This window comes from Choloepus didactylus, chromosome 15 (assembly GCF_015220235.1).
Source record: "Choloepus didactylus isolate mChoDid1 chromosome 15, mChoDid1.pri, whole genome shotgun sequence".
NCBI classification, from domain to species: Eukaryota; Metazoa; Chordata; class Mammalia; order Pilosa; family Megalonychidae; genus Choloepus; species Choloepus didactylus.
The window spans coordinates 70,171,992-70,198,474 of record NC_051321.1 but is presented as its reverse complement, the minus strand read 5'-3'; the positions used below and the strand labels follow the sequence as shown (position 1 = coordinate 70,198,474).

At 37.2% G+C, this 26,483-nt stretch overlaps 1 protein-coding gene and 1 pseudogene across 2 annotated transcripts in view; one reads left to right on the top strand and one right to left on the bottom strand.

Moving 5' to 3' along the window:
• The window catches only part of USP54 (ubiquitin specific peptidase 54), a 175,335-nt gene that overhangs the window by 11,201 nt on the left and 137,651 nt on the right, over positions 1-26,483 (top strand). The window lies entirely within an intron of this gene.
• On the bottom strand, positions 1,265-24,843 carry LOC119509942 (annotated as a pseudogene).

The following is a 26,483-nucleotide window of genomic DNA, read 5'->3' as shown; positions in this document are numbered from 1 at the left end:
AAAAAAAAGAAAAAAGACAAAAAAGGGGAAAAAAAAAAAAAAAAAAAGATGTAGTGCCCCCTTGAGGAGCCTGTGGAGAATGCAGGGGTATTCGCCTACCCCACCTCCATGGTTGCTAACATGACCACAGACATAGGGGACTGGTGGTTTGATGGGTTGAGCCCTCTACCATAAGTTTTACCCTTGGGAAGACGGTTGCTGCAAAGGAGAGGCTAGGCCTCCCTGTATTTGTGCCTAAGAGTCTCCTCCTGAATGCCTCTTTGTTGCTCAGATGTGGCCCTCTCTCTCTGGCTAAGCCAACTTGAAAGGTGAAATCACTGCCCTCCCCCCTACGTGGGATCAGACACCCAGGGAAGTGAATCTCCCTGGCAACGTGGAATATGACTCCCAGGGAGGAATGTAGACCTGGCACCGTGGGACGGAGAACATCTTCTTGACCAAAAGGGGGATGTGAAAGGAAATGAAATAAGCTTCAGTGGCAGAGAGATTCCAAAAGGAGCCGAGAGGTCACTCTGGTGGGCACTCTTATGCACACTTTAGACAACCCTTTTTAGGTTCTAAAGAATTGGGGTAGCTGGTGGTGGATACCTGAAACTATCAAACTACAACCCAGAACCCATGAATCTCGAAGACAGTTGTATAAAAATGTAGCTTATGAGGGGTGACAATGGGATTGGGAAAGCCATAAGGACCAAACACCACTTTGTCTAGTTTATGGATGGATGTGTAGAAAAGTAGGGGAAGGAAACAAACAGACAAAGGTACCCAGTGTTCTTTTTTACTTCAATTGCTCTTTTTCACTCTAATTATTATTCTTGTTATTTTTGTGTGTGTGCTAATGAAGGTGTCAGGGATTGATTTAGGTGATGAATGTACAACTATGTAATGGTACTGTAAACAATCGAAAGTACAATTTGTTTTGTATGACTGCGTGGTATGTGAATATATCTCAATAAAATGATGATTTAAAAAAAAAAAAAATATATAAATAGTTTAAGGAGCAAAAGACTCCTCTCCTACAGATATCCTAAGGATGGTGGTTTTCTTCCAGTTCTTTTTCTATGCATTTATAATTTATATACCTAGTTTTCACTTTCTTTTTTAACATCTGTGGAATAATCCTGTATTTTTTTCTACAGGTTTTTAAATTTTAATTTGGCAGTATGTCTGTGAGATCTCTTGATGTCAGCACACATTTTTTTTGAAACACAGAAAAACAAGCTTTTGATTTTTATTATTCAAAAAAGCTTTTTTTTTTTTTTTTTTATTTAGCTTTCTGACTCTGTGCTTGTGCCTGCAACAGTTTCATGGTGATATTCTGCTCCTCAATCAGGAAAGCACTCTTGATTCTGTCACAGGCACAGGTCTCACAGCACAAACCCCTCACAGTTGGCCTGAGCACAGGCTGCATGCAGAGGCCTGCAAAGTTTGGTGCTTTCCCAACCTTCTTGATATAAAGGTAAAGGGGTCTGGTACAGCCTAGTTTTGTTAGAAGCTGTATTGTAGGATAGCCTCTGATGCTAAGTCAAATGTGTCTAGGCACCATCCTCAGAGGAGAGTACATTCTTTTTAATAGCCCATTATGTTTCAGTTTGAATTACTGTAAATTATTTAACTGTTCCTTTATGGATGGACATTTAAGTTGTTCCCAGATTTTTACAGTTACCAACAATGCTAAAATGCCTTGACTCATTCTTGCCTTTTGGGCATGTGTTCTATCTCGAGAGTAGGTACCTAGAATTATAGAATTCTTGGTTAAAAGTTATATGTGGAAAAAAAATTACATGTGTTTTCATAGATACTGCCAAGTTGATCTTTAGATAGACTACATTCCACTCTGCATTCCCTCCAACAATTTACAGCTTACATACCTGTCAATACTTGATATCATCAATCCTGTACATTTTTGCCAAACTGATAGGCAAAAAATCATATTGTTGTTTTAATTCACATTTTCCAGGTTACTTGTAAGTTTAGCCATCTTTTTATTTCTTTATTGGCTGTTTTATATTTCTTTCTGTGAAGTTGCTTGTTCTGTTTGCTTATTTTTTAACTAGGCTGTTTTCTTTGACTAATTGGAAAATAACAGCTGTTTTTATATATGTGGTGTGCTGGTTTGAATGTATTATGTCCCCCAGAAAAAGCCATATTCTTTGATGCAATCTTGTGGGGCAGACATATTAGTGGGGATTAAGTTGGAAAGTTTGGATTAGGTTGTTTGCATGGAAATGCACCCCACCCAACTGTAAGTGATAACTGATGCAATATTTCCATGGAGGCGTGGGCCCACCCATTCAGGGTGGATCTTAATCAGTGGAGCCATATAAATGAGCTGAGGGGCAGAGGGAACTCAGTGCAGCTGTGAATGACATTTTGATGAGGAGCTACAGCCAAGAGGGACACTTGGAAGAAAGCACAGGAGCTGCAGATGAGAGACATTTTGAAGACGACCGTTGAAAGCAGACTCTTGCTCTGGAGAAGCTAAGAGAGGACAAATACCCCAAGTGCAACTAAGAGTGACATTTTTGAGGAACTGCAGCCTAGAGAGGAACATCCTGGGAGAAAGCCATTTTGAAACCAGAACTTTGGAGCAGATGCCAGCCACATGCCTTCCTAGCTAACAGAGGTTTTCTGGACACCACTGGCCATCCTCTAGTGAATGTACCCGATTGCTGATGTGTTACCTTGGACACTTTATGGCCTTTAGACTGTAACTGTGTAACCAAATAAACCCCCTTTATAAAAGCCAATCCATCTCTGTTGTTTTGCGTTCCAGCAGCATTAGCAAACTAGAACATGTGGATATGAATCTGTATGGCAAATATTTTCTCCTGTTGTGTTATCTGTAGTGTCTGTTGATATACTAACATTTTTATATTTCATATAGTTGTATCTGTCCATTTTTCTCTTTATGGCTTTTGAATTCTGAGACTTGCTCATGAAGGTTCCCCTCATCCCAAAATTACAAAAATAGTCTATATTTTATTCAAACACTTTACTAGCTTAAAAAATATTTAACTCTTCCACCTATCTAGAATTTATTTTTGCATGTTTGTGAGGGATTCTTTTTATCTAATAATATGCAGGTGCCCCAAGCTTATTTTATTGAATATTTTATCCTTTCCTCACTGATGTGAAATCTTAACTTCATTATGCTCTAAATATGCCATATATATTTGAGTTTTTAAATGAAAACCAAAGCTGAGGATAAGACTGTATTGGACTCTTGCAAAATATATTTTTATCAGTCTTAAATTAATGTGATCTGTGTGTGGGTTCCTAAGACATCAAAGGTATGTTTCTAATATAAAGCAGGCAGTAAGTTGATGAATTATTTGCAATTCTTGGAAGAAAAAAGTTTTTTCTCTTGAGAAAGAAATTTTGGAAAAAGAATCTTTTAGATAATGTAGTAGTTTTGTTGTAAAGTTTGTAGAAAAATTTGTTCATCCTAGAAACATAACATCCTCATTATTTGTGTGTCACTGTCTTATTTCTGACCTGTGCTCAGAATTTGTTTCTTTGAGACATGTGGGTCCATTTCCTCTAGTGTTGCATCTTGTCCTGGATGGTGACCCCAGTCAGAGCTGTAGAGTACCAAAAGAAAGTGAATTCCTTGATTCTCTTTTGTCCTTTCTTTCATTCCCTTGTTTATCTTTACTTGTGGTGATTGAAGAACAGAAGGGTGTTTGTGAAGTCCTGAGAATTCCATCATGTTTTTGTTCAGTATTGGGAATCCCCAGGGAGTGACGGTATATTTTAGTCTTGAATTCTCACTCTTAAAGAGTCCACCAGGTCTAAGGAAACATCTAGATTACTTGAAATAAGAAACTTTGTACTTACAAAGTTAAGTTTTAGACACCACAGTGTTTTAGTGTATTTAATGATACCAAGAATATGTTTATATTATTCATGTTATATCAGTCAAGGCCAGTATTTAAACAAAAAATTGCCAAATAACAAGTTATTTTGAGAAGAAAATCTGTATGAGCTAAACTCTGATTTATAGTTGTCTCTTCCTATGCCTCCTCATGAAAGCTCCTCATAAAAAGAAATAATAAATTAAAGTGGACTTCAACCTCACACTATATACAAAAATTAAATCAAATGGATAAAAGACCTAAATATAAGAACCAAAATTATAAAACTCCTAGAAAAAAATATACGGAAGCATCTTTAGGACTTGGTAGTAGGCAGGGGTTTCTCAAACTTCACACCCAAAGCACAAGCAACTAGAGAAAAACTAGATAGGTGAGACTTTATCAAAATTATAAGCTTTTGTGCATCAAAGGACTTCATCAAGAAAGTAAAAAGTTACAGAATGGGAGGAAATATTTGGAAACCACTTATCCAATAAGGGTTTAATATCCAGAACATGTAAAGAAATCCTACAACTCAACAACAAAAGACAACCCAATTAAAAAGTGGGCAAAAGGCTGTTCCTGCTTGCTAAAGCTGCCAGAATGCAATGTATCAGAAATAGATTGGCTTTTTATAAAGGGGATTTATTAGGTTACAAATTTACAGTTCTGAGGCCATAGAAGTATCCAAACTAAGGCATCAACAATAGGATATCTTCACCGAAAGACTGATGGCTTCTGGAACCCTCTGTCTGCTGGGAAGGCACGTGGCTTGCGTCTGCTGGTCCTTTGCTCCTGGGTTGTGTTGCTTTCAGCTTCTGATTCCAGTGGCTTTCTTTTTAAAAAAGCATCTGTGGTTTCTCGCTTGGCTTCTCCAGGGCAAACTCTAGGCTTCATTTCTTAGCTTAGCATTTCCAAATGTCTTTCTGTCTGCATCTCCAAGTGTCTGGGTCTGTGTCGACTTTGGGCTCTTTATCTGTAAACTCTCTTAAGGACTCCAGTAAACTAGTTAAGACCCATCTTGAATGGGTGGGGTCATATCTCCATGGAAATACTCTAATCAAAAGATCCCACCCCCAATAAGTCTACCCCAGAAGAGTGGATCAAAAGAACATAGTCTTTTATGGGGTACCTAACAGATTCAAACCAGCACAGACTCACATAGACATTTCTCCAAAGAAGATATACAAATAGCCAATAAGCACATGAAAAGATGTTCAATATCATTAGTCATTAGGGAATGCAAATCAAAACCATAATGATATACCATTTCATACCCACTAGAATGGCTGCGGTTAAAAAAATGAAAGTAACAAGTGTTGGAGAGGATGTGAAGAAAGAGGAACACACATTCATTGTTGTTGGGAATGTAGAAGGGTGCAGCTGCTGTGGAAAACACTTTGGTGGTTCCTGAGAAAGTTAAGTATAGAATTACAATATGATCTGGAAATTCCACTCCTAGGTATACACCCAAAGGAATTGAAAGCAGGGATTGAACAGATATTTGCACACCAATGTTCATAGCAGCAATATTCACAATTGCCAAAAAATGAAAGCCACTCAAGAGTCCATCTACTGATGAATGGATAAACAAAATGGGGTGTATCCATACAATGGACTATTCAGCTGTAAAAAGGGATGAAATTCTGATACATGTAACAACATGGATGAACCTCAAAGGTATTGTATTGCATGAAATAAGCCAGACACAAAAGGACAAATATTGTATGATCTCACTTATATAAATAAAATGAGTGAGTTAATAGAGTTAGAAACTAGAATACAGGTTATCAGGGGCCAGGGTGGGGATAGGGAATGGAGAGTTAATGTCCAATTCATACAGAATTCCTGTTTGGGTTGATGGAAAGGGTTTGGTAATGGATGGTGATGATGGTAGTACAACATTGTGAATGTAATTAACACCACTGAATTATATATTTTAGTGTGGTTAAAAATGGAAATTTTAGTTTATATATGTTGCTAGAATAAAAATTAAAAAAAAGTAAGACTGTATAAGACAAACAGTGAACCCTAATGTAAATGATGGACTATAATTAATAGTATAATATTGTTTCCTCAATTGTAACAAAGGTACCATACCAAATGCAAAGTGTTAATAATAGGGAAAACTCTTGTGTATGAGGAGGATGGCATATGAGAACACTGTATTTTCTGCATGATTTCTGTAAACTTACAACTTCTCTAATAAAAAGAAAAGAATAACTCCTCTTTTTTCATTTTTTCACTCAGTTTGGAGCTCTGACTTCATGCTGGCTTTTGTCCTTTTTCTTTCTTTCGATAGATGTTACGTGTCACCTTTTAAAAAAAATAACAGCTCTGTTGAGATATAATTCACATACTGTGTATTTCATCCATTTAAAGTGTACAATTCAGTTGCTTTTAATATATTTACAGAGTTGTGCAATTATCACTACAGTCAATTTTAGAATACTTTTATCACCCCCAAAAGAAATCCTATACCCATTAGCAGTCACTCCCCATTTTCCTCCTTGCTGCTACTAATTTACTTTGTTTCCATAGATTTATCCATTCTGGACATTTCATATAAATGGAATCTTACAACTTCAATATGTAGTCTTTTTGACTGACTTTTTTTCACTTGGAATAATGTTTACAAGGTTCATCTGTGTTGTGGCATGTATCAGTACTTCATTCCTTTTTTTAAAAAATTAACATGAATTTTATTGCATCTTTAAAATTACAAATAGGTCTGGCATCTTGTTTTTGCTATTATTGTACAACTCTTAGATCTTATCCACCAGCCTGTTGAACTGTTCCTTTTTCAGAGACACAGATACCATCCAGAAATTTTCTTATATCCTTGTTTTTGACTGTTGTGGCTTGTTGAATTTGATACAAATTCAGTGTCAAGAATTAACTCATCTTTCTGGGCTTGAGATAGTAGACAAGCAACACCAAGCCTCATCTGAACCCTGCGGATGTATTTTTTTACCCAGGAAATTTTAGATTTCAACCAGATACCCACTCTCCTGAATAACAACGTTGATGGAGAAGTGAGCATACACAGACCTCATCTTGTAACAAAAGCCCGGTGTAACACCTTTGATATGTTCTGTATATGACTCTGCATAGGTGCAAACTGCAGCCGGCTCCTTTCCATTTCCCCACCATTTGTCAATCAGAAGCCTCTTCTTTTTCGTCCTAAGAAGACTGAGTTCTACATTGATGTGAATGAAGTCCCTCTTCCGGGTTCCTCTGAGGTTCTTCACAGTAACTGTGCATCACTTCAGTGTGATGTCAACATTTTATGGAATGTCTATAGTCTGGTTGCTGAGAATAGTCTTCATTATCACCATAGATGCAGCAAAAGCCATTCCTTTTTATTACTGAATAATATCCTATTATATGAGTATTCCACATTTTATTTATCCATTTATCAGTTGATGCTCATTTGGGTTGTTTCTAATTTTGGGGTATTATGGTTAAGGCCACTGAGGTTCCTGGGCACAAAATTTAAGGAAGTACTAAGAATTGTGCAAGTGCAAAATTTAAGGAGGCACTCACTCTCATGGTTGTGCAAGTGCAGGGTCAACACTTGATCGACCCTGAGGTTGAGCGCCTCCTTAAATTTTGCTCCTTGGAAGCCTCTCTTGCCCCATCATAGTCCTGACTGTGGAATGGGTCTGATAATACTCCTCTTGAGCTTCATTCAATACCAGGCACTTTTGAAAACTGAGTAAAAAAGTGCACTTTGCTCTTTGTCACTTTCCCATTCAGCAATCTTCAGTGGTCTCCAATGACTATCAAAACAAGACTACTCTGTAATTCTAGCTTTTATTCTAGATAGAACTTCCCACCCCTCACCCCAATATCTTATCCTTCAGCCAGTCTAAACTACTTTGCACTCCCTAAACAGTCAAAAATTTTTCTATTACTTGCCTTTACCTATGCCACTTTCCACCAGGGATTGATACAGTGAATGAAATCTGTTTATGGTGGCATTGATTAGGGTGAACCAACTCTTTGAACCTATGGTACTAATCTTGCTCATGCTCTAGTATTAGAAGTAGAGTCTCGTTCCCCTAGATATTAGAGATATTTCCAGGGAACTAGTTTGGAACTTCTAGTTTCTAGTTAGATTTCTTACTCAGAGTGTTTAAAATTATGTGTCCCTAGTCAGGACAAATTCCCAAGTTACTGGTTCAAATCATCCTATTTCCTAGAGTTTCCTCAAAGTGCTTTGCTCAGGTATTGCTGATCAGTGCCCAAAGGGAATCCTGGCATTTTGCAGCTGATTTATATGTGTCAGCCTCTGATGATAAAGCCATGTAAATCTGAAGCCATTAAAAAAAATTAATTCATACATCTGTCTTAGTTTTTAGGGCTGCCATAACAACCACAAACTGGATAGCTTAAAACAATAGTAATTTGTCTCAAAGTTCTGGAGGATGGAAGTCTGAAATCAAGATTTTGGTAGGGTCATGTTTCCTCTGAAATCTGTAGGAAAGAGTATGTTCCATGTCTCTCGGCTTTTCTTGGTGGCTTGCTGGCAGTCATGACATTCTTTGCCTTGATTGTGACATGGCATTCTCCCTTCTGTCTGTGTCTAATTCTCCCCTTCTTCTAAAGACACCAGTCATCAGTCATATTGGATTAGGGCCCGTTGTAACCCAGTTTGGCCTCCTCTTTTTTTTTTTTTTTTTTTTTTTAACTGTGAATATTTGGTATTTTATTATTGAATTACATACATTTGAGAAAAGCACACATATTATGTACAAACAAATTATTCAGGCCGTGTATATAATGGGCATATACAGAAGACCCAACTCTGAATTGCTCATGGTCTTGACCTAAGGCTGATTTTAGGAAAATTCCCAATCTTTTTTTTTTTCTTGTTTTATTTAATTTTTTAAATTCAGTTTTATTGAGATATATTCACTTACTATACAAGCATCCTTGGTGTACAATCAGTTGTTCACAGTACCATTCTATAGTTGTACATTCATCACCACAATCAATTTTTGAACATTTTCTTTACCACACACAAGAAAGAATAAGAATCAAAGTTAAAGTAAAAAAGGACACCCCAAACATCCCATACCCCCCATCTTTCCCTATTATTCATTTACTTTTTGTCCTCATTTTTCTATTCATCTGTCCATACACTGGATAAAGGGAGTGGGAGCCACAAGGTTTTCACAATCACATGGTCACACAGTGTAAGCTATATAATTATACTATCATTTTCAAGAATCAAGGCTACTGGGTTGCAATTCAACAGTTTCAGGTATTTCCTTCTTAGCTATTCTAATACACTAAAAACTAACAAGTGATCTTTATATGATGCAGAAGAATAACCTCCAGAATGACCTCTCCACTCTATTTGAGATCTCTCAGCCACTGAAACTTTATTTTGGTACAAGAAGGCTTTCTCGATCCCATGATGCCAGGGCCACCTCATCCCTGCCAGTCGTGTCCCATGTTGCCAGGGAGATTTACACTCCTGGGAGTCATGTCCCACGTGGTAGGGAGGACAGTGAGTTTACCTGCAGAGTTGGCTTAGAGAGAGTTGGCCTCTTCTTAACTAATAAAATCTTAAAAGAGGTTATTCCCAAATAAGGTCACCTTCACAGGACAAGGGGTCAAGACTTGGACATGTCTTTTTGGGGGATACAATTCAACCCATAACATCATAGTAATGCATGTACATTGTTTAAAAATGGAACAGTATGTTAAAGCTTATAAGGAAAAATATCAGTCTTCTGCCCTACTCCTCCCTACTTGCCCCTCATTCTTGCTCTCCAGAACACCTTTGAATGTTGGCTTTTTTTTTCCTGGTATTTACCACCATATATATTTCAAATAATATGCTTAATCTGCTATTTCATATAATTCTACACCTTACCTCCATACACATACTTTCTCAATGTAGGTAGGACGATTTTTGATTAATCTGTTGCTGCCAGCAGAATAATGGTCCCCCAAACATGTCTAGGTCCTAATCCCTGGGATCTGTGAATGTGTTGCCTTATGTGGCAAAGGGAGTTAAGGTTGCAGATGGAATTAATTAAGGTTGCTAGTGAGCTGACTTCAAGGTATGGAGAGTAGTCTGGATTATCCAGGTGGGCCCAATGTAATCACAAGGGTCATTAAAAGTAGAAGAGATAGGAAGAAGAGAAGAACAGAGTGATGTGATATGAGAAGGGTTTAACCTTCACTGTTAGCTTTGAAGATGGAGGAAGGGGATGCAGACAGCCTCTAGAACATGGAAAGGGCAAGGAAATGAATTCTCCCCTAAAGCCCCCAGAAGAGAATGTAGCCTTGCTGACACAGTTCTAGCCTAGTGAGAGCGTGTTGGACCTCTAACCTACAGAAGTGAAAGATTAATATTTGTGTTGTTTTAAGTCATTGGGTTAGGTGATAATTAGTTACTACAGCAATAGAAAACAAATATACAGGTATTTGGTGTTTGCATTTTTATGATTATATAAATTTGTTTACAGTGAAGCCATATAGGAATGCTTTCCCTTCCTTGTGCTTTGTTTTTCCTAGAGTTAATAACTGTTTTTTAAAATTTAATTTTTTTGGAGGTCATTCTTAAAGTTATTCATTACTATTTTTCTGAGTGAAGGCAAAAACTAAATGTCAAGACTTCATTTGAATGTCAGCTCAGTCTATGTGGGATCTTAGCCAAGTTACTTATAGTCACATCTTTTTTCTTAATTGAAATATTTATTGTAGATAATTGAAAATTTACATGCAGTTGTAAGAAATAATACAGAGAGATCCTTTGTACGTTTTCCTCAGTTCCCCCCAATGGTAATTTTTCTTTCAATTTCCTTTATTGTAGTATATACATAACGTAAAAATCATTTTAACCATTTTTAAGTGAAAAATTCTGTGACATTAAGTACATTGACATATGGTTTGTCTTTTTATTATTGAGTTGTAGGATTTCTTTATATATTCTGGCCATTAAACCTTTATTGGATATGTGGTTTCCAAATAGTTTCTCCATTGAGTAAGTTATCTTTTCACTTTCTTGACGAAGTCCTTTGCACAAAAGTTTTTAATTTTGAGGAGGTCTCATTTATATATGTTTTATTTTGTTGCTTGTGCTTTGGGTGTAAAGTCTAAGAAACCATTGCCTACCACAAGATCTTGAAGATGTTTCCCTACATTTTCTTCTAGGAGTTTTTTAGTCCTGGTTTTTATATTTATGTCTTTGATCCATCTTGAGTTAATTTTTATGGTGTGAGTTATGGGTTCTCTTTCATTCTTTTGCATATGAATATCCAGTTCTCCCAGAACCATTTTTTGAAGGAAGTGTTCTGTCCCAGTTGAGTGGACTTGACAGCCTTGTCAAAGATCAATTGACCATAAATGTGCGGGTCTATTTCTGAACTCTCTAATTGGTTCCATTGAGCAGTGTACTTATCCTTATGCCAGTACTATGTTGTTTTGACCACTGTAGCTTTGTAATAAGCTTTAAAGTCAGAAAGTATGAGTCCTTGTGCCAGTTCGAATGTATTGTGTCCCCCAAACGCCATTATCTTTGATGTAGTCTTGTGGGGCAGACGTTTTGGTGCTGATTAGATTTGCTTGGAATGTGCCCCACTCAGCTGTGGGTGATGACTCTGATGAGATATTCCCATGGAGGCATGGCCCCACCCATTCAGGGTGGGCCTTGATCAGTGGAGCCATATAAATGAGCTGACTCAAAGAGAAGGAACTCAGTGCAGCTGTGAGTGACATTTTGAAGAGGAGCAAGCTTGCTAGAGAGGAACGTCCTGGGAGAAAGCCATTTTGAAACCAGAACTTTGGAGCAGATGCCAGCCACGTGCCTTCCTAGCTAACAGAGGTTTTCCAGACACCATTGGCCATCCTCCAGTGAAGGTACCCAATTACTGATGTGTTACCTTGGACACCTTATGGCCTTAAGACTGTAACTGTGTAGCCAAATAAACCCCCTTTCTATAAAAGCCAATCCATGTCTGGTGTTTTGCATTCCGCAGCATTAGCAAACTAGAACGGTCCTGCAACTTTTCTTATTTAAGATGTTTTTGGCTATTTGGCACCCTTTATCCTTCCAAATAAATTTTATCATTGACCTTTCCATTGCTGCAAAGTAAGCTTTGGAATTTTGATTGGGATTGGGTTAAATCTGTAAATCATTTTGCATAGAACTGACGTCTTAGTGATATTTAGTCTTCCAGTCCGTGAACTTGGACTGTCTTTCCATTTATTTAGGTCGTCTTTGATTTCTTTTAGCAATGTTTTGTAGTTTTCTGTGTACAAGACCTTTAACATCCTTGGTTAAATTTATTCCTAGATATTTGATTCTTGTAGCTGCTGTTGTAAATGGAATTTTTCTTGATTTCCTCCTTAGATTGCTCATTACTAGTTTGTAGAAACACCACTGATTTTTGCCTGTTGGTGTTATTTCCCGCCACTTTGCTGAACTCATTTATTAGCTCTAGTAGCTTTGTTGTAGATATTGCAGGACTTTCTGGATATAGGATCATGACATCTGCAAATAGTGAAAGTTTTATTTCTTCCCTTCCAGTTTGAATGTCTTTTATTTCTTTTCCTTGCCTAACTGCTCTGGCTAGAATTTCTAGCATGATGTTGAACAACGGTGTGACAGTGGGCATCCTTGTTTTGATCCAGATCTTGAAGGGAATGTTTTCAGTCTTTCATTATTGAGTATGATGTTAGCAGTGGGTTTTTCATATATGCACTTAATCGTGTTGAGGAAGTTTCCTTCTATTCCTGTCTTTCAAAGTTTTTAATCAAGAAAGGATGCTGGATTTTGTCAAATGCCTTTTCTGCATCAATCGAGATGATCATGTGTTTTCTACCCTATTTTTTGTTAATGTGGTGTATTACATTAATTGATTTTCTTGTGTTGAACCACCCTTGCATACCTGGAATAAAAACCACTTGATCATAGTGTATAATTCTTTTAATGTGCTGTTGGATTCAATTTGTAAGTATTTTGTTGAGGATTTGGCATTTATATTCTTAAGAGAAACTGGTGTGCAATTTTCTTTTCCTGTAGTATCTTTATATGGCTTTCTTATTAGGGTGATGTTGACCTCATAGAATGAGTTAGGTAGTGTTCCCTCCTCTTCAATTTTTTGGAAGAGTTTGAGCAGTTTGGGTATTTATTCATTTTGGAATCATTGGTTGAATTCACCTATGAAGACATCTGGTCCTGGGCCTTTAATTTTGGGATGTTTTTGATGACTGGTTCAATCTGTTTACTTGTAATTTGTCTGTTGAGGTCTTCTATTTCTTCTGTAGTCAGTGTAGTTTGTTCGTGTGTTTCTAGGAATTTGTCCATTTCATCTAAGTTGTCTAGTTTGTTGGCATACAGTTATTCATGGTATCCTCTTATGATCCTTTTCTGTGGGGTCAGTAGTCATGTCCCCCCCTCTCATTTCTGATATTATTTGCATCTTCTTTTTTTCTTTGTCGGTCTAGCTAAGGTTTTGCCAATTTTATTGATCTTCTCAAAGAACCAACTTTTGGTTTTGTTAATTCTCTATTGTTTTCTATTTTTAATTTCATTTGTTTCTGCGCCAATCTTTGTCATTTCTTTCTTTCAGATTGCTTTGGGATTAGTTTGCTGTTATTTTTCTAGTTTTGCTAGGTATGCAGTTAGGTTTTTGATTTTAGCTCTTCTTTTTTTTTTTTTTCTTCTTCACAATTTTATTGAGATATAGTCACATGCCATGCAATTATCCAAAGTGTACAATCAGTTGTTCACAGTGTCATCATATAGTTGTACATTCATTACCACAATTTTTGAACATTTCTATTACTCCAAAAAAGTAATAAAAATAAAAATAAGAATAAGAGTAAAAATAAAAGTGAAAAAGAACACCCAAAACAACTCATACCCCCATACCTCCATTATTATTCATTTACATTTGTCCCCATTTTTCTATTCATCTGTTCATATACTGGATAAGGGAGTGTGAGCCACAAGGTTCTCACAATCACATGGTCACACCGTATAAGCTATATAATTTTTTTAATTCATTTTTTTGAGATATATTCACATACCATGCAGTCATACAAAACAAATCGTACATTCGATTGTTCACCATACCATTACGTACTTGTGCATTCATCACCAAAATCAATCCCTGACACCTTCATTACCACATACACAAAAATAACAAGAATAATAATTAAAGTGAAAAAGAGCAATTAAAGTAAAAAAGAACACTGGGTACAGGTGCCTTTGTTTGTTTGTTTATTTCCTTCCCCCATTTTTCTACTCATCCATCCATAAGCTAGACAAAGGGGAATGTGGTCCTTATGGCTTTCCCAATCCCATTGTCACCCCTCATAAGCTACGTTTTTATACAATCGTCTTCAAGATTCATGGGTTCTGGGTTGTAGTTTGATAGTTTCAGGTATTTACTGCTAGCTATTCCAATTCATTAGAACCTAAAAAGGGTTGCCTGTATTGTGCATAAGAGTGCCCACCAGAGTGACCTCTAGGCTCCTTTTGGAATCTCTCTGCCACTGAAGCTTATTTCATTTCCTTTCACTTCCCCCTTTTGGTCAAGAAGATCTTCTCCATCCCACAGTGCTGGGTCTGCATTCCTCCCTGGGAGTCATATTCCGTGTTGCCAGGGAGATTCACTCCCCTGGGTGTCTGATCCCAGGTAGAGGGGAGGGCAGTGATTTCACTTGCTAAGTTGGCTTAGCTAGAGAGAGAGGGCCATATCTGTAGCTCTTCTTTTTTAATGTAAGTGTTTAGGGCTATCAGTTGCCCTCTCAGCACTGACTTTGCTGCATCCCATAAGTTTTGATATGTTGTGTTCTCATTATCATTCGTCTCAAGATATTTACTGATTTTCTTTGCAATTTCTTCTTTCCCCCACTTTTAGGTAGTTATTGTCACAAATTACATGTTTGTACATTATGAGTACAAAACCACTGATTTCTCATCACATTTTATGCATTTGCCTGTTGGATCCTATAAGAAGAAAAAGTGGAGTTACAAACCAAAAATACAATAGTACTTGGAATTGTACCTACTCATGTTGTTATCCTTATTGAAGATCTTTATTTCATGTGGCTTTGTGTGGCTTTTCTCTATTGTCCTTTCCTTTCAACTTGCAGAACTCGCTTCAGCATCTCCATTAGGGCCAATCTAGTGAGGATGAACTCCCTTAGCTTTTGTTTATCTGGGAATGTCTTAATTTCTCCCTTATTCTGAAAGACAGTTTTGCCAGATACAGAATTCTTGGTTGGCAATATTTAGCTTTCAGCGCTTTAAATGTATCATCCATTGCCTTCTTGCCTCCATGGTTTCTGAGGAAACCCAGCACTTAATCTTACTGAGGCTCCCTTGTACAATGCATATTGCTTCTGTCTGTGGCTTTCATAATTCTTTCTTTATCTTTGGCATTTGACAGTTTGATTATAATATGCTGTGGAATGAGTCCTTTGGGTTCATCCTGTTTGGAGTTCATTGAACATCACGGATGTGAATATTCATGTCTTTCATTAAATTCTGGAAGTTTTTAGCCATGATTTCTTGGGATATTCTCTCTGCCTCTTTATCTCTTTCTTCTCCATCTGGGATTCCAACACTGTATACATTGGTATGCTTGATGTTGTCTCATAGGTTCCTCAGGGTCTGTTTATCTTTCATCTTCAGACTGGATGATTTCAATTATTTTATCTTCAAATTCACTGTTTCTTTTCTTCTGCCAGCTCCAATCTGCTGTTGAACCCCTCCAGGGAATTTCTCATTTCTGTTATTGTGGTCGTCTGTTCTTCCAGTTCCTTTTTTTAAAAAATTTTATGGAGATTGTTCACATACCGTACAATTATCCAAAGATCCAAAGCGCACAATCAGTTGCCTATGGTACCATCATACAGCTGTGCATCCATCACAATTAATTTTTCTTCCAAGTTTTATAACATTTTCATTTCTCCAGAAAAGAAATAAAGACAAAAAAGAAACCTCAGTTCCTTGCCTACCCCTAACCACCCCCGCTCCATTATTGACTCATGGTATTGGTGTAGTACACTTGTTACTGTTAATGAAAGACTGTTAAAATACTGTTAACTGTAGTAAATAGTTTGCAATAAATATATTTTTTCCCTGTTTACCCCTCTAATAGCTTCTAGCTATAGTGTCATATATTTATTCTAGTTCACGAGAGAGATTTCTAATATTTGTACAATTAATTATGAAAATTGTCTACCACAAGATACATTGTTTTTTACATTCCCCTCTTTTAACCTCCAACTTTCCTTCTGGTGACATATGTGACTCTAAGCTCCCCTTTCCACAACATTCACACACCATTCAGCACTGTTAGTTATTCTCACAATAACGTGTTGCTGTCACCTTTGTCCATTTCCAAACACTTAGGTTCAACCTAGTTGAACATTCTGATCATAATAAGCAACTGCTCCCCATTCTTTAGCTTCATTCTGTATCCTCTTAACTTATATTTCATGTCTATGTGCTTACATATTATAATTAGTTCATATCGGTGAGACCATGCAATATTTGTCCTTATGTGTCTGACTTATTTCACTCAATGTAGTGTCCTCAAGGTTTCTTCATCAACCCCTTCTTTTTTTTAAGACAGTTTTGTTCACCCATCATACTTTCTCTCCTAAGTAAACAATCAGTGGTTCTCTGTATAGTTTCATATTTATGTATTCACCGTCATCACTACTATCTATATAAGGACATCTCCATTTCTTCCACAAAGGAGGAAGAGTCAAAGAAGGTAGAGAGAAAAAAGAGAAAGAAAAGAAAGACAGAAAAAACACCATGATAGCTAGAAAGCAACAAAAGGAAAGATAGGATTAATCTAAAGTAGAACAAAAGAATCAGACAACATCACCAATGCCAAGAGTTCCATACTTCTCCCTTATGTCTCCCTCTTAAAGGCATTTAGCTTTGGTATATTGCCTTTGTTACATTAAAGGAAGCATAATACAAAGTTTCTGTTAACTATAGCCTCTAGTTTGTATTGATTGTATTTTTTTCCCCAGTACCACCCTATTTTTAACACCTTGCAAGGTTGACATTCATTTGTTCTGCCTCATGTAAAAACATACTTGTACATTTTATTACAATTGTTGAGCACTCTAGATTTCACTGAGTTATACAGTCCCAGTCTTTATCTTTCCTCTGTCCTTCTGGTGTCCCACATGCTCCTAACCTTTCTCTTTCAAGCATACTCACAGTCATCTTTGTTCAGTGTACTTACATTGCTGTGCTACCATCACCCAATATTGTGTTCCAAATCCCTCACTCCTGTTTTTTCCAGTCTGTCTGTAGCGTTCCTTATAGCTTTTCCTGTAGTGCAGGTATCTTGTTCACAAATTCTCTCATTGTCTGTTTGTCAGAGAATATTTTAAATTCTCCCTCATATTTGAAGGACAGTTTTGCTGGATATAGGATTCTTGGTTGGTGGTTTTTCTCTTTCAGAATCTTAAATATATCACGCCACTTCCTTCTTGCCTCCATGGTTTCTACTGGGAAATCCACACATAGTCTTATCAAGCTTCCTTTGTATGTGATGGATTGCTTTTCTCTTGCTGCTTCAGGATTCTCTCTTTGTCTTTGATGTTTGATAATCTGATTATTAAGTGTCTTGGCTTAGGTCTATTCAGATCTATTCTATTTGGGGTACGCTGTGCTTCTTGGCTCTGTAATTTTATGTCTTTCATAAGAGATGGGAACTTTTCATTGATTATTTCCTCTATTATTGCTTCTGCCCCCTTTCCCTTCTCTTCTCCTTCTGGACACCCATGACACATATAGTCATGCATTTCATATTGTCATTCAGTTCCTCGACACATTGCTCGTATTTTCCATTCTTTTCCCTATCTGTTATTTTGTATGTAGGATTTCAGGCATCCTGTTCTCCAGTTCCTGAGTGCTTTCTTCTGCCTCTTGAGACCTGCTGTTGAATGTCTCCATTGTGTTTTTCATCTCTTGTGTTGTGCCTTTCATTTCCGTAGATTCTGCCAGTTGTTTTTTCAAACTTTTGGTTTCTACCTTATGTTCACCCAGTGTTTTCTTTATAGCCTTTGTCCCTTTTGTTGTATCTTCCCTGAACTCATTGATTTGGTTTAACGCATTTCTTTGAAAATCTTTAATAGATTGTTTCATTAAAGTGAAACAATATCTCAACTGTATCTTGATTGAGGCATAAGTTTGTTCCTTTAACTGGGCTATATCTTCATTTTTCTTAGTGTAGGTTGTAGTTTTCTGTTGTTTAGGCATCTGATTTCCTTGGTTACTCCAATCAGGTTTTCGGAGAACAGAATGGGCTCATGTCTCAGAAGGGTTTCCCTAAGGGTACATCTTATAAGATTGATACATCCTATGAGGTCTCCAGTTGCTGTGCTTTTCCTAACCTGCCCAGCATGTGGCACCTGCAGCCTGTCACTCCTGACTAGTGTAAGGAGGTGTGGTCCCTTCAGTTTCAGTTTTGGCTGTTTTCCCCCAGTCTCTGGGGTCTGGTTCTGAAGGGAAAACTGGGCCCCACCTCCTTACTCCTAGGGATTTATCATCTGCATTTGAATCATTGTCTCATTGACTCTGTTATCTCCACCCATCTGGGTCAGAGCACTGGGAACTGAAAATGGCTGTGGCTCTCTCCGCTGAAAATGGCTGCAGCTTTCTCCTCTGAGCCCCTTAGACTGAGAGAGAGAAGGAGGGACAGGAAGCCTCCTTTTGGAGCCCATACACGGCCCCCAGTTTCACTCTTCAGCCAGAGGGAACACCCGGTCTCCTGGGCTTCCCCTCCCAGTACAGAGAGTCTTTTGGCTCTTTAAGGTCAGTCGTCACTGAAAGCCTCTGTCTACTTGTTGGGGGTTTGTAGCTTGTATTCAGCAGTCTACATTTGGTAGTTAAAACCCCATATATATTTGCTATATTTGTTAATTAAAACCCCATATATATTTGCTATATTTGTTCGCTCCGCTCGGAGAGTGCTGCTGGTTTCTAGTAAAGTGAGGCTTTGCAGTTTGGGCTGCCATGGGGGTGGGGGCTCTCAGTGCGTTTCCACAGCTTTTGCTTATAGATTCTATGCTGCGATCTCAGGCATTCCTCCCAATCCATGTTGGTGTATGATGTGTGGACAGTCATGGTTGTCCCCCAGCAGTTATTCTAGATTATTTACTAGTTGTTCCTGGTTGTCTGTTAGAGAGAAATTCCACTTCTCTCTATGCTGCCATCTTGCCCCTCCTCCTTTCTGGTTCCTTTTTATAATTTCCATCTGTTTGTCCATGTTTTCCTTTACCTCTTAGTGCATATTTACAGCCATTTTTTAAAAGCCTTTGTTTGGTATGTCCCAGGTCTGGTCCTCCTCACTGATGGTTTCTAATGCTTTAATCTTCTCCTTTGCCTGGGCCATTGCTTTCTGTTTCTTTGTATGTTTTGTAATCTTTTGCTGAAACTAGCATTTTGATATTTTAATGTGCTGTCACTGGAATTTAGTCTTTGAGGGGTCTGTTCTTTAAGTCTGGATCCATCTTGTGTTATGACAGAGCTTTCCTTGAATACCAGCAGCAGCTAACCAAGAAAAAGAAGGAAGGAAGGGAGGGAGGGAAAGAACGAAAAGAAAGAAAGACCTTTCCCTTTCTTTGCAGATCGACCTATGTGAGTGTTATTCTTCAGATTTTATCCATACAGTGAGCTTAGCAAATAGATTCAGGCCAAAGAGTGGGGCCTTCTTGATCTTTTCTGCATATGACTTGTCTTTAGTATGTGCATGTAGTGATGGGAATTTTTCAGTTTACACAGATACGAATGTCCTCTGTTCCCTAGTGAAATAGTTCCTTCATGGTCTTGGGCACTGTACTGTATATCTTGCAGCAAGCAATCCCTTGCCCCAGGTAGCCAATTGACTGTTCTCGCACAGTGTTCTGTAGGAGAACTTAGTGAGCTGAACTACCTTTTACATGCAGGGCAAGTTCTGGGATGATGAATCCCTCAGGTCACCACCAGACAGATTGGGCTGGACATACATGCTCCCAGAATGTGCATGAGGATTACTCTCCTACATCTGAATCAGGACCAGGTATCCACACAGGGAGTGTGGGCTGCCTGCTAGCCGAGCTAATGAGGGGATGGGGAAGGGGCCAGCCACATGCCACAAGATCCTTCTGCTTTTAAGTAGCCTTCTTGGTTCAGTGCTCACCCAGTAACTATAGTCTTTTAACTGTTCTCTGGAGCGTTGAGAAAGATGTTTCTGCCAGTTCTTGCTGATTGTTCAAAGCTTCTGTATGTAGACAGAACCCTGAAGTGCCTCATTCTGCCATCTTGATCAGGGAGGGGCTCTGTGGATCAATTTTGGGATTCTCTATTCTGTTTCATTGATACATATAGCTATTCCTCTCCCAGTCCCACACTGTATTGCGTACTGTAGCTATGTAGTAAGTATTGATATTGTGTAGACTAGTTCCTCCCATTTTATTCTTCTTTGTTAAGATTGCTTTAGTTATTTTAGGGTTTGTGTCTTTCCATACAAAATTTCAGAATAAGCTTGTCTGTCTACAAAAAAAAACTGGGATTTGATAGGAGTTTCATTAAAACCATAAATCACTTTGGGGAAAACTGACATCTTTATTATGTTGAGTTTTTCAATTCCTGAACATGGGTATGTTTCTCCATTTATTTAGGTCCTCTTTGCTTTCTTTCATCAGCATTTTACATGCAGATCCTATACATTTTTTTTGATTAATGTGCACCTAAATATTTAATTTTCTTTGTAGTGATTGTAAATGTTGTGTTTTTAATTTTGGTTTCTGCATGTTCATTGTTAGTATATAAACATGCAAATGATTTTTGTGTGTTGATCTTGTATCCTGCAACTTTGTTGTTATTAGTTCTGGGGGTTTTTATGTAGATTCTTTGGATTTTCCATGGAGACAATCGTTATTTGCAAATAAGATAGTAGTTTTGTTTATTCTTTCTATTCTGTATGCCTTTTTTTTTTTTTTTTTTTTTTGGCTCTGAAAAATTAGTCGGAAGTTCCCTCTGCATGGTGGCACTTATCTACTGGCAAATTTCATTTTAGGGTGAGTATGCTGGAAGCCAGCCCTCTCTACTAGAGACTCCCAAATGTCAGGTTGTGTAGAGTTTTTTCTCTGAGGTCTTGGGTTTTTCCAGAGCAGCATGTTCTAATTGTCTATAAGCCCATCTAACTGCAGTTGGTCATCTGGATTGAATGAAGGTTCCAGGCTTTCAGTTTATCCCATCTTCAGCACCTGCCAGACACCACCCTCTGTAGTCTCTGAGTTAGGAGCACCTCCTGGTGGTTCACAGCTGTGGAATAAGTGTCTGTCTGATGGAGTGGGTGGTGTGCCTTTTAATTTCTCTTTTTTGCGTTATTACAATATCTAGAACTTTTAATACCGTGATGAATAAGAATGGTGAGAGTGGCTATCCTTGCCTTGTTTCCCATCTTACAGGGAAAGTATTCAGTATTTCACCATTAAGTGTGATGTTAGCTGGAGGTATTTTGTACATGTTCTTTATCAAGCTGTACCCACATATTTTTTAAAATTAAGCTGAAATAGCATTTCTTCTGCAATGCTTTTCCAGATTACCCCAGGCAGACTTATATACACTCATGTTCCAATAGCATTCTGCCTGTACTACGATTATTGAGCACTCAATTTTATTATTGTTGGTTTGTGTTCACCTATCCTTTATTCCACTTCCTCAGACACACATACCATCTAGAAAGTCAAAGCCTGTTTCTTTTATCTTCATATCACTAGGTTAGTGTGGTGTACTCGGCACTGCTGAATTGTTTGATTGAATGAAGGAATGAATGAATGAACAAGAGAATGAGGACTCTGTCTAAGAGTTTTAACATATTTTTAGTGGCAAGAGTATGGGCTTTGGAGCCAGATGGAATTAAAATCTTAGACACTCCATTAATACTACTTTGAGAAGTATTACTGAACCTCAGTTTCCCTGTATGTGAAAATTAGGTTAATAATAATCCATCTGAAAAGATTGAGTGAGGTAATAGATTTCAATTCTTAATATAGTAGCAATCATGTAGTAGGCACTGAAATTTTAGTTTTTTCTTTTAGTTTTTTAGTTTTAAACTAAAGAAAATTTAGTTTTTCCTTTTCCTTTAGTTTTAAGAACTAAAAGAGATAGTTATTATAAAAGTACTTTGTAAACTATATTCAGACACTATGGTCAACACTTTACATGTGTTTTCCCATTCAATCCTTCCAACAATCCAACAGACCACTTGTTTTCCTCTGAAGGATTATTTCTTGGTTTAAGTTATATTTTTCTTATCCCCTACTGTTCTAAATAAGTCTTAGGTGTGGGGTGAATACAGTTTAAAGAAGACTTCAAACTCAGTATAGAATATGAGAAATAACTTTTATTATTTTCAAGCTACCCGTCTTATTATTTGGGGACTGTATTCTTTAGCCCAAGTCATCATCATCATCTTCACCATCTTCTTTTTTTTTTTTTTTTCCAGCAAACCCTAGTGATGATATTTACTTTGGACTTCCTGTCTCTAGGAGTACATTAGCTGCCCCAATTATATTAGGTTCTTCAGTTGTATGCAACTAATCAGATAAGAGTAATGAATTTGTCTAATGTCTGTAGCACATCAGTTTTCTTCAACAAATATCACCAATAAAGCTTGAATTGATTTTTTTAGGTTATATCTATTGATATTTATTAGATTAGAAATTAAAACTGAGAAATTATTTTGTACAAGAGTACATAATCATTCTATTAGCCATCAGAGTTATGTCATCATCACATTTCATGTCTGGAACACTCCAACACTCTTGAGATAGAGTGAAAAAAGTAAATAATGGCTTAGTATTATTATGACAATAGTTTCAACCTCATATATGCCCTGGAAGGGCCTTAGGGATCCCTTGGGGGTCCCTGGACCACACTTTGAGAACTGCTGATTTATAACTTGGAGAAGACTAATTATGTGGTCCTACTAACATTTTTCTTATCCTTGTCTTTAAATGTGTAGATGTCTATTTTCCCTTCTAGGGTTAGCATCACTTTCTTTGCATTTTAGTCTGGGAATTCTGTAATCCATATGTTGGTTGAATTACAAGTTACTGCAAGTGAGTAGACAATGCTCTTGGTTTTCTTCTATTGTTTTTTGTAATTTTTATTCAGTCTAAGTTAAGGACTCTCCCATATTCTTCAGGTTTTAGTAAGTTTTTATTTTCCATCTCTGCCTTCCATTCTTTCAGCTCCTAACTTGAAGGCACTTAGATTTTCTCCTCTCACTACTTTCTTCTTTTTGCTGCTTTTATCATTATAATCGATCACTGACAATATCACCTTCTTTAAATTTATAGCTGCTCTTTGTAGTGTTTACTCTCCTCAAATTTGTGCCTAACCAGAATTAAGGTGGAACTATTTGCTTGAAGGTTCTAGTTTTCCAACTCCTTTACTAGCCCATTAAGAAATAAAAACTTATTGTGGAGATTTCATCAACCATGCATTTTTCTTTCGTAATGAAAATTATCAGGACCACCAAAAGTGAATGATTTCTTCAGATAAAGACTGCTCAAGTTTAGTAGCCATTTATTCACATGAAAATTGTATAAATTTAACTCAGTAAAATAATATGTTGGTCCTGTTCACTAAGATTTGAGACTATACATAATGATTTCATATAAAATCACAGATATTTTAATTTAATCGCAGAGTGAATGTGTTTTAGTGTTTTAAATGAAAGCATCTCTTGCCAGAAATATCTCAAGGAGTCATTTTAGAATTATAAACCTACGAGATGAGTAAGAGCTAAATCATTTTGCACATGAGGTGATTGAGGACTGAAGTGTTTCTGTGATTGGCTGGTGACGTGGGGCAGATGGCACAGTTGACCACTCATTTATCTCTGTTCACCATATTAGGTTCATCTTTTAGAGTGAAAGCTGTTTCATATGAGGGAACTGTAGAGAGCATCTCATTCAACTCCATTATTTTCTAGGTGAGGAAAATTAGGCCAAGGTAGTTAAATAACGATATATGCAAAACCACCTCATGCCCAAGCAGGTGCATAGTAGGAATCCAATAAAGACTCATTTCCCTTTTTAGCACGAAATTCAGTCATTGAGAAAGCTGAGACACATATCTTAACTCCTGCCTACTTCCTGTTCTGTATCTTTATCCTCAATAAAAAGCCCCACTGAGGATTGAGTAGGGTCTTAGTCTATATAAACAGTATTTCTTTTATAAGGTAGATATTTATGAACATTTATTCTGTGCCCTGGAGATTCATTACTATCTTGTTCACTGATTATATTAAAATTAATTGTTTTAAAAGATTACATATTAAAATGGGAATGGACTAACCTTTTTCTTAACCGATGGGCATAATATTACTAAGCTTCTGAACTGTCAATACTCTTTTTCAAAGAAAGAAGGAAAAACAGTGTCTTCTTTCCATGTGTTATGCTCATTCATAACACATGGCTCAAACTGGTGCTGGAATAAGAGGGGGCAATAATAAATAAGGTGAACCTTATAGTACTGTTTTAAGTAAGGCTTAAAAGAAGATAAATATACACACACATACATAATCTGGGTTTTGGTGCCTGCCTGTCACTGTCTTGCAATGATATCTTGGAGAAGTCACATTTTTTTTTTAGATCTGCAAGATATAAGGGTTGAATTAGATCAGTGCTTCAAAGAGCCAATATGGGAAAAGGGAAGTGGGGTAAAGCAGCCCTGCTTCTTTTACCAGTTTTCTTAGGTTTCCAAATATATTGTTTTGGGGAAAGGGAAGTGTGGTAAAGTAGCCCTGTTTCTTTTATCAGTTTTCTTAGGTTTCCAAATATTATATTGTTTGAAGAATGGATTCTTGCATCCTTCACAAGCATGAACCCCATAGTGGAAGCTGGAAGCTTTATCTCCACAGACCAAGCATTCGATTGCCATGAGGGAGTTGGAGGGCTCTTCATGAGACTTATTGTAGAGCTGCATCTTTTCAGAATACTAAGGTGGGGAGGCAGGCTCCACTTTGATTGCACTTTGGTACTCCTGGAGCTTCAGGTCATATTTATAATCAGCGACCACTGGGTCAGCTCTTGTGAATGGAATGTCTTCATAGTGTGGAGTAGAAAGCCTGGAGAAATCAACAGTGGTGAAGGGCTTGATGTCAAAGGAGTGGGACTGGTCATCTATTACAGAAAGATCCTCAGAGCCAAAATGGCATCTCTGTGTCAACCGTGGTAATTCCGTTAAAGGGCGCTCTTTGTTTGAGAAAATGGCCTTCTTGATGTATTTCTGTGGTTTAGAGTTGGCTTCTTTCAAATCTTTTCCCAATGCCTGGGGTTGGTGGTGGTATGGGGAATGCATTCTCCATGCCCTGCAATTGGTTGGAATCTTGAATGGATTTTTGAAAGAGGAGAAAAGTAGCAGACTATGTGAACTTACATTTAGAATGTTTCTTATTCATCACCTTATATTGATCAGGCTAAGACCAGTGTTTTTTTGTTTTTGTTTGTTTTAAGATTGCTTTTATTAAAAAGAATTCAATGTGATTATCTGCTTCAGACTGCTTATGCTTGCTTTTTTATAAAACTCAGTTTTATTGAGATGTATTCACATACCATACAATCATCCATGGTGTACAATCAACTGTTCACAGTACCATCATATAGTTGTGCATTCATCACCCCGATCTATTTTTGAACATTTTCCTTACACCAGAAAGAATCAGAATAAGAATAAAAAATAAAAGTAAAAAAGAACACTCAAATCACCCCCCCCCAATCCCATCCTATTTTTCATGTAGTTTTTGTCCCCATTTTTCTATTCATTCATCCATACACTGGATAAAGAGAGTGTGATCCACAGGGTTTTCACAATCACTCTGTAAGATCAGCTTTTGTTATTTCTGTTTTTGGTTTTTATGTTTTATTATATAATATTTAAGTCATCTAAGGACAATAAATCATTAAGTATCCTTTTATCTACCATCCATCAAATTAAAGTTTTCTAAATCAGTTGAAGGCCCCTGGGTTTCCCCTTCTTGATTGTAAATCTCCATCCCCCAGAGGTAACTGTTAATGAATTTGATGTTTCTCTGGCTTATACATTTCAGTCAACCTGTTAGCGTATTGGAATCTTATCATGGCAGAAGTAAAAATACTGCAGAGGTCCTATGGAAGGTTAAGATAGAAAAGGCTCTTTGTTACATTTTCTTTTGGTTCACAGCCTAGTTCTCAGAACTAGTTTAAGAGATACTTGTACATAATACATGTCCAGAAATATTTGTTGAATGACTATTTGGTACTCATGTGCTTCTGGTTGAAGATAAGTAGCACAAATATTGTATCATTTTGAGGTGGGATGAAATCTACATATCTTTTGGTTTAGGATTATTGTGTGCTTTACCAATAAATAGACACCTATGGCAGGCTAAATGTTTTCTTAGAGATAGTGAAACTGAGGGGGCAAACTTGAGTTTGGAGCATTTAGCTCTGACTGCATATAGTGTATTTAGCTGCCTTGGTTAATTGAGACTTGTAGACAGGACAAATAGAATAAGAAAGATGTAGAGACATTGTATTCCAGGTTCAGGAAAATGAGTTGTAAATTTTGAAACAAGGATGATTCTG